The 13,976-nt window shown below is 38.4% G+C and overlaps 1 long non-coding RNA gene across 3 annotated transcripts; it reads left to right on the forward strand.

The window, feature by feature from the left end:
• Nucleotides 1-711: 711 nt before the first annotated feature.
• Nucleotides 712-9,514, forward strand: LOC147513429 (uncharacterized). 3 transcript variants are annotated; one of them, XR_015215456.1, is made up of 3 exons: nt 712-2,634; nt 6,456-7,662; nt 8,258-9,514. It is a non-coding gene; the product is annotated as an uncharacterized LOC147513429 (long non-coding RNA). The 3 variants fall into 3 exon arrangements; XR_015215458.1 differs by having other exon boundaries at nt 712-2,535; XR_015215457.1 differs by having other exon boundaries at nt 713-2,535; nt 6,472-7,662.
• The last annotated feature ends 4,462 nt before the right edge of the window (nt 9,515-13,976 follow it).

Consider the following 13,976-nt stretch of genomic DNA (forward strand, 5'->3'; position numbering starts at 1 on the left):
GGGTATTCTCAACTCGTTTGATAATAGGACTCTTTAGAATATGATGCTCCAGTGTTTCAAATAGAATACATATTTTTTGCAAGCCATTGTGGTAGGGTAATCATATAGTTATGAGTGTTTATTTTGGTACATGTATTTTTTTTTTTTCCTGATAAATGTCATGTTGCAAACAGTAATAAGGACATGTAGAACGCACGGTGGGGGATGATTAAACACAATGAAGAATAAATAAGAGATGTTAAGTGAATCCTCAAACAATGAACTGTTGGCACTTTCAGATCCTGCTTTTGTGGTCTGTGACTAACATTTAGAGATGTAATGTCACCTCTATACCTAAGTATTACTTGACCTAGCACTGCCCCTTCAAGAGTTATTAGCCTTATTTCTTTGATTTCTTTCTTTTTCTTTACCTTATTCCTTGTGTTCCATATTTCTTATTTTGAAAAAAAAATCAATGTTATTTACTGTGATTTTGTGTTATTGAAAATTGCAACAAAGTTTTTGGCTCTTGTTTTGTTATTTTGTTGAAAAGCTTTCTCTTTTTTATTTGTTTTATTTTGTGTTGGTATCGTGGTTACGCATGGTTGGCTGATGATTAAGAACACATTCCTAATGAAGATATGAACATGTGCCTTAAACCATGTATTGATGGGGCAATATACAGTCCTTGTTTTAGTTTCTCAGAACTGTCAGCTTGAGAAGTAAGTTAACTTCCTACTTCGGTGTCTGGTATTTTAATTTAAAAATTCTTGAGGTTTTATCTAAAAATTTGTGTGGACTTCCAATTATTTGTTAGTGTGATTTTATTTATTTATTTATTTTTATCATGGTGCTTTCTCCTTTTTAACTTACTTAATGTTCAAATTGTAAAATTTATTTTACTTGTCTTGTTTTTTTCATCTTCCAAGGAGATCTTAATATCGTGGTTTATTGTATTCAATATTTTTGGCATCTTTTTCTTTGGTTGACCTGTTTCATTTGCTTTCTCCACACTTATTTCTTTTTTCGTTTTTCTTGGTTTGTTCTTTTTATGGTTTTTGTGTTCTCACAAGTTTTCATTTGCAAAACTATGTTTTGCTTGTTTTATTTCATCTATATTTCGTGTATCATCTTTTATTATAAGGCCTCTTTTTTTATTTTTTATCTACTTTCTACGGTTTTAAATGTCCTTTCCAGAATGGTGGATAAGGACTTGGGGAATGGTCCACATCGAGTGGGTAGAATCAAGAACATGATTGAGGAAAGGCAAGTTGTCGAAGAGGGGAATAGGGTCCAAAAGAGGAAGGAACTGAATGAAAAAATGGTTCTTGTGAATCGACAATGTATTTGTGCAACGTTTTCACTCCCTTGTGTGTTTGTGATCAGTTTGTCGGGCTTTGCTTTTATGGTCTGGTCCTGGAATCCAGGCACCTAGAAAAGTAAGGTTACTCCTCTAACAGTAGTTGTCCTGGAATCCTGGCACCTAGTTGTCTGGAATCCCTACATTGTCTTGAACAATCCTTGTATTATTCTACTTGCTCATTTCTTCGGAAATGTGTCAACTTCGAGTGAATACACGTATGTGTGTAGGCTTGGACAAATACATCAAAATCAAATGGTTTTCTTTATTGCTTTGACACTGTTTTGTGGCTTGAATCACCCAGTGCTTCCCGAGCTCATTTTTTACTTTAAATGAAATTAGGAGGAAACGGATTGGAATTGATGGTTCAATAGACCCTGAATATGGGGCTTTTTGCTGGCGATTGGGCTTTGCCTTCAATGAGTTCCTCCAACAGCATACTTGGTTCAGCATCTGGTTTCACCTAAGGTTCTCCGACGATTCTTGCTTTGGATAATAATCTCCAACTCTGGAATTTGAATTATTTGCGTCTTGTGAAATCTGCTCCTGTGATTCCAGCCGTCCAGGACCTAAGTTTGACCTTGGATCAAGCCTATAAACAGTACCTGCTGAATTTAGTGTTGCTAGTGTCACATTAGTTCCTGTAGGGGATCAAGGTTCACCATCATCTTGCTGAAAATTTGGTGTTGCTGTTGCTGTTGCTTGATGGCATGCAGTGCACATGACACAGAGACCAGATTAGCTTTTTACTGACGAAGTTCCTGGCAAAGTTTTTCCAGATTCCATTAAACCTAAAGTTCTCTACAAGAATAAACATGCTGAAAAACTCAAACAGCTGCCGTAGCACAGAGCCAATGGAAAAAATTGTAGCTTTAATGGATGTGGAAGGGAGCTAGAGGTAAGGTGTCAGAAGGAGCTGAGGGCCATACTGTGTATTGGAAGGCCCATGGAGGCGGGCTTCGATGCCAATATGGCAATATCTACCCACACAGACTTCTATATATTGCTAATGGTGGTGGCAGGAATTTCAGTCATGAGGATTGTACCCGAGCTGCAAGAGGCAAGTCCGGTTTGTGCATTTGGCATGGAGACGGAAAGAGGTTCTAGAAGGAAAATTGCACTAGGAGTGCAGAAGGTGTAATAAGGGTGACGGGAAAATGGTAAAAGAGATCATTGCTGGAGTTGACACAGACAATGTATGCTTTCCAATTTCTTAATTACTTATGTTCTTTAAGGATTATATTATGTCCCCAATCTGAGTTTCTTGTATTTATCTCTTGTTTAGTGCTTAAAAGGTGCTGTGAATAAATAACTGCGGAAACAACGTTACCCACAACAAATGGATCAATCCTACACAAAGATCGATCCTTCACACTAGACAAGACTTCAACACCCTCCAAGCAATATCCCAACACTTCTCAATATCAAATAACAAAGATATAAAGTAAAACAATAATGCAAAAGAGAACCAACCACAAGACAAGGATATATCGTGGTTCGCAATTTGCCTACGCCCACACCGAGATCCAAGCTTTACTAGAGTCCGTAGAGTAACAGACATAAAGAGCTCTCAATTCACTCACAAAGAATGAACACTCAACTCACTAAGAATTTTCTTTACAATCTTCTTTCTTTCTTTTTGGAAAGTTAGGTTTTCCAAAATCGATTTTGTTTTATACTAAAAACAAAAATCGCGTTACTATAATGGCCCCGCAAACAAAAGACTCGAAAGGCGCTGCCTTTGGCGAGCGCTGGTCGCCAAAAAATCATCGAGACCGAGCGCTGGCGCTTCTCTTTGAGCGCTGGTCGCTTCTTGAGCTGCCGCGGCGCCTCGACCGCGGAAAAGCGAAAACGCCTTTTTCTACATTCTCCACCTCTTCGAGGTTTTAACACATAAAACCGGTTTAACACATCCAAAGAAGAACACATCCATCCGTAACTTCACAACCGCCGGCGGCCATGCCCACAAAGGGCCACCCACAAAGAGTGTCTTGCTCACAAAGAGCCACCCACAAAGAGTGTCATGCTCACAAAGAGCCACCCACAAAGAGTGTCATGCTCACCAAGAGCCACCCACAAAGAGTGTCATGCTCACAAAGAGCCACCCACAAAGAGTGTCATGCTCACCAAGAGCCACCCACAAAGAGTGTCTTGCTCACAAAGAGCCACCCACAAAGAGTGTCAGGCTCACAAAGAGCCATCTCCACAGAGAGTCATGCTCACAAAGAGCAATCACGCCCACAAAGGGCCATGCCTACGAAAGGCATCAATCAACAATGCATGAGCCTCCACCATTTGTGGAGTACCTCCAACCAATGTTGGAACTCAACTCCATAGAGAACCTTCTACAACCCAAAACCCTTTGCCGCTTTTAGGCAATGAAACAAATTGCCAAGTACAAAACTTGTCACGAGCCTCCACCATTTTCTCGTGATATCCACCGACCAATCTCTCAGAATGAGCATCTCTAATAAAATTTTCCTTGAAGCTATCCGGTTCATCATCCGCAATATTCAATACATACAGCAACCGAAGTCCGGTTGACCATAATGCTTCACCGGGCTTATCATGCCCGTGCTTCATAACTTGTTTCACACTTTTTTTGGCTTTGATCTAGCCAAAGTTTGCCGCCGTTGTCAGTAACTCTACTTCTTGTTGAATAGTTCTTTCACTAAGAACCTCACTCTATTTAGCATCCTCGGGACGCTTCTATCTCAATCACTTCGAGATTGTATAGAATCACCCCTATTTCCAAATTTCTCCTACCGCTAAAAAATAGCACCGAAGTCTCATCAAAGGTAACCTCATCACGACCCGAACTTGTGGTTCTCTAGACACCATAATCCGATCCCTTTCCTCCCTTTGCATAGCCCAAGAATATTGCTTTCTTAGCTTTAGAATCAAGTTTACTATCATTCATGTGCTAGTAAGCACTAGATCCAAACACTCGCAAAGTACCATAATCACCGGTTTCCCCGTCCACACCTCATAAGGTGTTTTGCGCGGTCTATCACGGAATCCGGTGATCTATTATACAAGTAACACGCCATGGCCATCGTGATTCCGCCTGTAACTCTTTGCCAAGATTGCATTGGAAAGCAAACACCTAGCTTTCTCAACAACGTCGCGATTCATTCTCTCTCGCTAACCCATTCTCATTGTGGCGTGCCCATCACCGTCCAAAGTCTCTAGCAATTCCTGCATTAACAAGACAAAACTCTTGAAAGGCCTATAGGTATACTCAAGCACATTGTCGGGACCGTAAAGTCTTCACCTTCCTATCTCGTGCATTCTCAACCCTTGCCTTCCACTTCTTAAATGTCTCAAAACTTCATCCTTGACTTCAAGATATATACCCACACATACAAGCGTGTATAATCATCGATGAAAGAGACATAATACCGGTTACCTCCCTTTAGAAGCCACTCTAGAAGGTCCCCAAACATCCGTGATGCACATAATCCGGGATGCCTCTCGCCTTGTGCTTGCTTGTACCGAACTTGACTCTCAGACCTTGCCATAGACACAATGCTTTCGCAGAATTCCATACTTGGTTTCTCCAAGTCTTTCAAGAGTATGCTCCAGACAACTTAGACAATCCTTTTTGCTCATATGCCCAAGGCGATATGCCACAATTTTGTGCACTCGGAATCATCACTACATGTACCCATCGCTACATCACCTATCACCGTACTACCCAACAAAGTATACAAGTTTCCATGTCTTTGACCTTCATAATGACTAGAGAGCCACTAAGGATCTTTAGGACTCCACCATTTCCCACAAAATTGTGGCCTTTGGAATCCAAGGTACCAAGAGAAATAAGGTTCTTCTTTAACTCAGGAACATGTCTCACATCGGTTAAAGTCCTCACTACACCATCACGCATCTTGACCCGTATAGTTCCAATCCCAACCGTCTTACAAGCAACGTCATTGCCCATCAAAACGGAACCTCCACTCAAGTTCTCATAGGTAGCAAACCACTTCCTATTTGGACACATGTGGTAGGAACACCCTAATCAAGAATCCACGATCGGTCATGTGGTCGCCTTGTGTAGACACCGAAAGACTTACATCATCCCCATCGGCTCTAAGCAAGACTTGCTTCACTAACATCCTCATTCTCAAACTTACCACTCATCTTGTTACTATTTTTCGGCTAGAGCAATCGATAGATAATGCCCCTTTTCTTTGCAATCAGAAGATCAGACATGTTTTAAAGGCTTCTTCAACTACCCTTCCACTTGCTTGTGGAAGTCATCTCATCTCGACATCACCCTCGCCATCTTTTCTTTTGCTTTTTATCAAACTTCTCTACTTTAAATCTAGCATTTTGACATCTTGGGAGCCCCTTTTTCAAGTCACACACAATAACCCAAAAATTATCTCACTCGTGAATTTTATCGAACACCTTGTCTACATAAATTTCGAAAGACTATGGTTCTTTACCAAAACTCAAAATCCTGTGTCGTATACCTCGCCCGATACCAATTGTTGTGAATAAATAATCAAAAACAACGTTACCCATTAAATGGATCAATCCTACACAAAGATCGATCCTTCACACTGCATAAGACTTCAACACCCTCCAAGCAATATCCCAACACTTCTCAATATCAAATAACAAGCATATAAAGTAAAACAATTATGCAAAAGAGAACCAACCACAAGACAAGGATATATCGTGGTTCGCAATTTGCCTACGCCCACACCGGGCGAGATCCAAGCTTTTACTTACTAGAAGTCCGTAGTAACAGATTACAAGAGCTCTCAATTCACTCACAAAGAATGAACACTCAACTCACTTAAGAATTTCTCTTACAATCTCTCTTTCTTTCTTTTTGGAAAAGTTAGGTTTCCAAAAACCGATTTTGTTTTTATACTAAAACAAAAAATCGCTGATTATATAAATGGTACCCGCAAACAAAGACTGAAGCCGGGCGCTTCCTTTGGCCTGGTCGCGCTAAAATCACTGAGCATCGAGATGCTGGCGCTGGCGAGCGGTCGTGCCAAACATACTTGGAGCCTCGAGGTCCGGGTGGCGACTGAGGCCGCTTTGAGCGCTGGGCCTCGACCGCGGAAAAGCAGAAAAACGCCCTTTTTCTCTACAAAAGGTTAGGTTGATCTCAGGTGACTTGATCTCATACTCGTCAGTGCCAACTTTGCGACCTCTTTTGGACTGTGGTTCTAGCTTTATTTTGGGTTTCTCGCTAATTATTTCTGTATTTTCTTAGGCAGGATTAATCCCAAACTAACATTTGCTATATGCTTGCTCAAGAACAATTAAATAATCTTTTTTGCTGCATGATATTCTAGTGCAGCATGATTGGTCTCCCATGTCAGAAAAGTTCAACATATAAGATGACGCTATTTTAATTACAACCCTGGTTTTAATTGGTATGAGAGTCATAGAGAAATTATGGATTTACTTCACCCTCAGCTATCACTGAAAATCTGTTCTGACGCATGACAATATGTATCAAATTCATTTTGTTCTTGAAAGAATCAAAGGAAGCTCTATTGCATTTCTATATTCAATGGCTGTTTATACTAGATGGTATTCCTCTCCAACTATGCACTGGATGGAAGGATAACCTATGGTGATTTTGTAGTGATAATGAGGAAAGGCAACCCTGACTTGGTGACAAATAGACGAAGCAAATTTAGTTTCAGTACACCAATTTGCATAATAGTTTCTTTATGTTGCAGTTGCGAAATGGCACATGGTGCTTCAGCTCTCAACTTAGGGATTTTCTGGTACATGGTTTTTCATTCACTACTGCACTTTAGCAGTTGAGCTTCAGAGAGCAATTAACGTCTTGTAAGATTGTGTCAGTGTTTGAGAGCAGAGAGATGGACTTTAAAGGGTATATCTGGTGAGAACAGTTAATTGCTCTAAGATATTTTTATGGCCTAGGCCTGGTTGCCTAGAAAATTAAGGTTACTCCTCTAATAATAGTCTGTAGCATGCTTCATAATTTTCATGAACATCCTTATAGCATACTTGTTCATTTCAGAGAAATGTGTCAACTACCAACGTAGACTGCGATTTGATGTTGTTGTGCCCAGTCACCCACTGGGCTGGGCCCCAAGGTCTCAGATCAATCCCCAACTTCGCCTGGTATAAAGCTTGTGGTGTTAGTGTGAAAAAGAACAAATGTTTTACGGAAAAACAAAGAAAACAAAAAATAAAGCTTAATTGTTTACTTGAGTTGATATGACATTTTTTTGTTTCCTAGGAATTTTTCACTCATACTTTTGGTGGTGCTATAGGTTCTATTTTGTCGTCCTGATAAGCAACTCTGGTTACTCACTCATTTGGTATGATGTATTTCTTTGTCTCATTGTTTTTTTTCCCCAAGCATACTATATTATTCAATTGAAAACATGCTGATTTTGTGTAATAGTACTGAATTATTGATGACAGTGGTATTGATACCGCTTTGTCTTCACACCAGTAAGGTTGGTTTGATTTGACTGTTATTTATGGATTTATCAATGATAATGGAGATAGATTGAACGCTGTCTCCCAATAATTTTTTCCCTTTTTTTCTACTATACTAGAATATGCTCGTCTCATTTTGGAAGAGAAAGAGACCGCCTACTTAATTTGGTGTCAGACAACTAAGGCTTACTCTCCTAATATTCAGACTGGGTCACCTGTCAATTTGGGATGTTGTGAGTCATTAATTGGTAATAGTGAATGGGGTTCGACTAGAAGTTATGTTGTTTTGAAACAATACTCCCGTTGAGCTTCCCTTTGTTTTAGTGTTGACCTGAGTTCTTTGCCACTTGTTATATTGGTTCCCAAATATTCTCCCATGCACCTTTTCATAAATTCACCATGTGTATATGTAGAATACACCAAATCCAATTGCTTTCTTTATTTCTCTGAGACTCTTACACTGTTTTACAGCTTGAATAAGTGAATAACCCAGTGCTTCCCAAGCTCTTTTCAACTTTGAAAGAAGATTAAGAGGAGATGGACTGAAATTGATGGTCCAATAGGCCCTGAACATGGCCGCTCTTGACCTGGCCATCTAATGAGTTCCTCCGACAGCATGCTTGGTTCAGAAACTGGTTGCACCGAAGGTTCTTCAACGAATCATGCTTTGGATATCAATCTCCAACCGTCCAACGAGAATGGAAAGAATTTGTGTCTTGAGAAATCTGTTCCTGCTGAATGTAGTGTCACATTAGAGACACCGCTGAGTGGTAGCACAGTTCCTGTGGTGTATGAAGGTTCAACATCATCTTGCTGGAAATTTGGTAATGCTGTTGCAAATGGCACATCGTAGCTATTTTTGCTAACCAAGTTCCTGGCAAAGTTTGTCCAGATTCCATCAACCTAGAGATCTCTACAAGCATGGTAGACATGTCAAGAAGCTCAATAAACTGTGCTTCTGGGTTTTTTAGCTACCACAGCTGAGCAAATGCTAAAATTTGTATCTGATGGATGGAAAGGGAGCTAGAGGTTCTTCTGGTCTTTGTATCTCCCCATGGAGATGGCCGCGGGTAGGTGTCAGAAAGTTGGCTGCAATCCTGCAACGAGGGTGCTGAGGGCCACACTGCATATGGGAAGTGTGGCAGCCATCAGTGCCAATATCTAGGGGGGCACATGAAGTGCTGAAGGCCGCACAGGCCTCTGTATTGCCCATGGTGGTGGTAGGCATTGCAACCATGAGGGTTGGACCCGAGCTGCAAGAGGCAATTCAAGTTTTGCGCATCAGGCATGGGGCAGAAAGAGGTGCCAAGGAGTGCACTATGTTCTGCAAGGCACATGGAGAGGGCAAGAGGTGCAAGGCTGTGGGTTGTACTTCGGAAGGGAGCACTTCATTAGTATTAGTCAAATGGTACCATTAACTATTAAAAAGCTACTCTGCATATGCATGGAATGGAGAAAGAAGACCATTTTGATAAATACAGGAGCGGGTGAGCGGCTAATCTTTTTTTCCTTTGTCTGGAAAGAAGATAAAACTGCTGTTCTATCCTACTACTTGCTCATGTTTTTCTTCATTGCCTTAGGTATATCAGTAAATCACAATGGATGAACTGGATATAGGCTTTATTTAGGGTTTCTATCTATGGTTGAAGGCGGGTAAGGCTCCTTCAAACTAATCAACTGATTTCTCGTAGTGATCTCTGATATATTCAATTAACGATAGTTCCCTAATATTCATGAATTGGTTTGTAATACTTTGGAGCAGTGATCAAACAATAGTGTCGCTCAAAGTACTACTCTCATAGTCTCATGGCAAATTTGAAATTTACATTTCAAGGCTACAAAGGGAAAAAAAACCAAAAACGCTTCACCAGAACATACTACAACTTATCTCTAAAAGATATAAGTACTAAGTTGCGCATGTGCCTACGCCATTACTTATGGTCTCATTCTCAACACTTTCTTTATATTTCATCCTTGAAATTACAAAAATAATACAACCTGCAGTCAACACTATTAATAGTAGCATGGCGTTCTGAAGTGAACTCCCCCGGCGTTGTCTTTGTTGACGGTGTTTTTCTATTTCTTCTTGTTTTTGATACTCACAAATGATATCATTGTCGGAAATAGTGCAAGACTTTTCCTTCATGAGGCTGTCATAAGAAGATTTCAGTTCATGGAATTTGGTATGCATTTCTGATATTTTCAGTCTGTAGACTTTTGTAATTTCGATTGGGGTGAGTTTGGTTGCCTCTATGCTTGTTGTAATCCCTAAAACGTCGTAGTGGTTTATTTCCATCTCCACGACTCCAGCATTTGCTGCTCGAGCTTTTCTTCGTTTGTCCTCCAATTCTTACGCTTAATTATAAAGAATCTGAATTCGTTTCATTTCCCAATAACAAGAGGATTGGTAGTGACATAATCCTTTGGCATTGGACTAGATACAAGACTCATCAAGTCTGTCATTTAAGGTTTGATGGAGCTGAATAGTTGATACTTGATGAAATGTTGGTAGTTTGAGCAAATGCATGCATGAATTGATTCATTTGATTGTATTCATCAGTTTCATGAACCAACTAAATTAGAATATTAATGTACAGTAAACGGATGTTCAACTAGCATCTGTACTGTTTACCAAAAAAAAACTAGCATCTGTACTGCAATAGAGCACATGTATTCACTTGATCGTGACTTTAAGTTGCGGGGATGACCAGTTCAATTGTCATATATTCCTTTAGTCTCACTAACTTTTTGATCAACAAGAAGTGATTTGAGAGACATTGTTAGAAGGAGAGAATTGATCGACTGTCTCATCTTCCTATAACCTTGAGGGGTAGCACAACTGGTCCGGCATGTGATTTGCTCCCAATTGGCCACTAGTTCGATTCCCCTCAAAGCCACTGGAGAGGCAGTACCCGGTTGAATTTCCAACCAGGACTTGGGTTAGTCGAGGTACGCGTAAGCTGGCCACAACACCCGGTTAGCAAAATAATAATAATAATAATAATAAAAATAACAAAGGAAAAACTCTTATAAATATTGGATGGGGACTAAATAAAGTTTTCATGTGATGGAGCATGGACTGAACTCATAAGAAAAAATATAAACGAGTTAAACATGAAACTAATGAAAGAGCACATAGGATCAATGAGTTTATTTTGGCCAAGATTGAAAACTTTGCAACCCTTTTTTGGCATTTTTAAAATTTTCTAAATGAGTTCATTTTTTGCAAAGATGTTATCCATAGTAGTAAGATTACATTCACAACAAATCAAGTCATAAGTGAATTTGTAGAGTGATATATGAATCCCTCCCCTATATATATTTTTGGCAATTGAAACAGCCTTATTGAGTGTATAACAATCTCTACTCTCAAATGGTAAGAATACGTTTATTATTCATTAGTATCATATATTATGATTTAAATCGCAATAAAATAGTGGTGAAATGTTGATCAAATTTCGTAGGATTCAATTATGGGTGTGCCCTTTTTGCCAAAAAAACAGGAGAAAATCTCGGACACATTTTAGAGTTTAGACAACCAGAAGCGCAGCAGTGCACTATTTTTTTTTTTTTTTTTTTTCCATTTCATTTAGTTAGGTAACTTTTTTGGATGCTGAGTGAAAATTTGATGCGCAATCAGCCAGTTCTTCACTGAGCCAGTTTGAGAACAGACTAGTCTTATGATATCTCAAATTACTGGTGTCTGGTGGCAGTGGTGGGAAACCAAACATGTGTTTGTACTTTGTAGACTTGTGGCTCAGACGTTCAGTGATAGCAATTCAAGCCCAAACAGAGGAAAAGAAATAGAAGCGAATTAGTCTTCAATGCATTTTGTGCTCGGTATTAGATTTTGATAGCAATTCAGACGCATTATCTTTTTGACAATAATTCCAATGTGTCTGTTGAATTTGTTTGCACGTTTGAACTTTGTCCTCCTCCCATTACTTCGTCTTCATTGTTAAGAACACAACAACCCTTAGCCACACAACACCACATCGATTCTCTTTCGTGTTTTTTTGTATTTATGTTAGACGCCAATGTTCCACCGTACAAGTTCAAATTCCGTAGACAGTATTACAAAAATGGGTCTAAAATTAAACCAGAAAATTGGGTATAAGTACACAGATGCAAAATTCTTAAGTTAATAGGAAATAGCAAACTTTTTTTTTGTTTTTCCTCCATAAAAACTGAAATTTGACATCTATCTCAAATTTCAGACTGACTTTTACAATTTTGACTCTTTTATCCAACTACCAACAAAAAAAAAAACTACGAACTAAATCAGTTACCAAAAGAGTAGTGGGTTAATCAAAATAACTAAAATTCATCCGAAATCTACAAAATTCAAATTAAAAGTGAGATGAATTTCTGAAGACAATGTAGAAAACACCAACTTAAAAAACGGAAAAAATGCATGTTGATTACAACTAATTTCAATACAGCTTAACAATTTAAAATGCATCTCTGATAATTTTGAATAGCATGTTTAAGCTTTATTTGATGTAATTCAAATTGTGAAATTGTAAAAGGACAAATGATTTTTTTTTATAAGACAATTGTATTATTTGATTGCAAAGACATCTTGGCGCATAACCTACACGCAATGAGTGGCCTTGATTGACACACACACCTACAAACCGCTAGGGGTGGGCAATGGGTCGGTGCCATAAACATTTAAAGCCCTTAAGATATTAGTGTCGGGCCCGCCCTACCCTAAAGTCGACATATATTAAGTCGAACCTCAGCCTCTATCCTTTAAAGGCTTTAGGGTGGTCGGCTTTGTGGTCGAGGCTTTAGGGCCGGCCTATATTTTTTTTTTACTACATCAGCTTTTAAAACTCATTTATATTACAAAATGTCTAATAATCTACAAACTCAAAGTCCAACCAATCTAAGAATAATCCTCAGATAAGTCCAAAAATTTAAAATGCACATCCACAATCTAATGAATCAAGTACATCGAGAGTTCGAATTTGTTCTTCCTCAGACTCAAACCTCACTAAAATTACATTTAACATTGAAATACATGATAAATAATTATATTATCATTTTAAAGGAAGAAGAATATATATAAAGAAGAAACATAATAGTTTTGGTTAAGGGTCATGGAAGTTGTTAAACTATTTGTAATATCATAAATTATTTCTATAATAGATTCAAACAAATATAATATTACCTTTATTCTAATTTAAAAGTGATTCAAGCTTTGTATATGGAAATGAAAATATTGGCTTTTGAACAAGTGATGGAGAAAGGTTTGAGATTACAAATGTCATTTTTCCGGACAAAGGTTGTTTTTTATGTTACAAATGTCCGCCGCCTCAGATTTTCGCTTTTAATGGTGTGGAAGGAAATCTTTAGTTTTAGACTTGGCGGATGTGAATAAAAATATAATTTATAAGAAATAAGTCGGTAAAAAAATCGGTATAATAAGTTATGGACTTTGACTTGATGATCAAAGGAATAAAGTCTTATTTTTATTAAAGAACTCTTCTTTCTTTCATAAAGTTGACAAGTTTTGTTATATAAAACAAGTTATTCGAAAGACTTCGGGTGCGTAAAGTGATAAATTACAAAGGACAATGTTATTTTAATTGAAAATATTTAAAAAAGAAGTTTATAATGTATTTATAAATGAAAGTATTTAAACAGGGGCTACAATTGTGGGGCTTGGTTGTGGTTCCGCCTATGTTTTAGAATCTTAAATAAAGCCCCGCCTCTAAGGCATTAGAGGTAGGTCGGGCCGCCCTACTAAACTCTGTGGAGGGCTTTAGTTGTGAGGGGGCTTTATAGTTTAGAATTCGGGTCGGTCGTGGTCGGGTTAGGGTCGTTAGGGCCAAATTCCCACCCTACAACCTGCGCACATTAGATTTTCATTTATTTATTTGTGGAAAAAATTGGGAGTTACAAATGAAAGGATAAAAAAGATAAATAAGAAGTTTTAAAAACAGTTACTACACCCAAAAAGTGACGTGTTGCTAAAATTGGAGTAGAATCAAAAAATAATATTGGTCTTTCTCTAGACAAAAAGCACACTAAAGAAAGTGTCTAGAGCCAAATTTCTAGAAAATTAAACGGCATATACTTTCGGTTAAACGAGTCGGCACTCTTTATCCGGGAAAAAGTCCAATATTCAAATTTTAAATAATTTCAATTTACAAGACAATATTTATACATGGTTTATTAATGG

The sequence above is a fragment of the Coptis chinensis genome, chromosome 3 (assembly GCF_015680905.1).
Source record: "Coptis chinensis isolate HL-2020 chromosome 3, ASM1568090v1, whole genome shotgun sequence".
NCBI lineage: Eukaryota > Viridiplantae > Streptophyta > Magnoliopsida > Ranunculales > Ranunculaceae > Coptis > Coptis chinensis.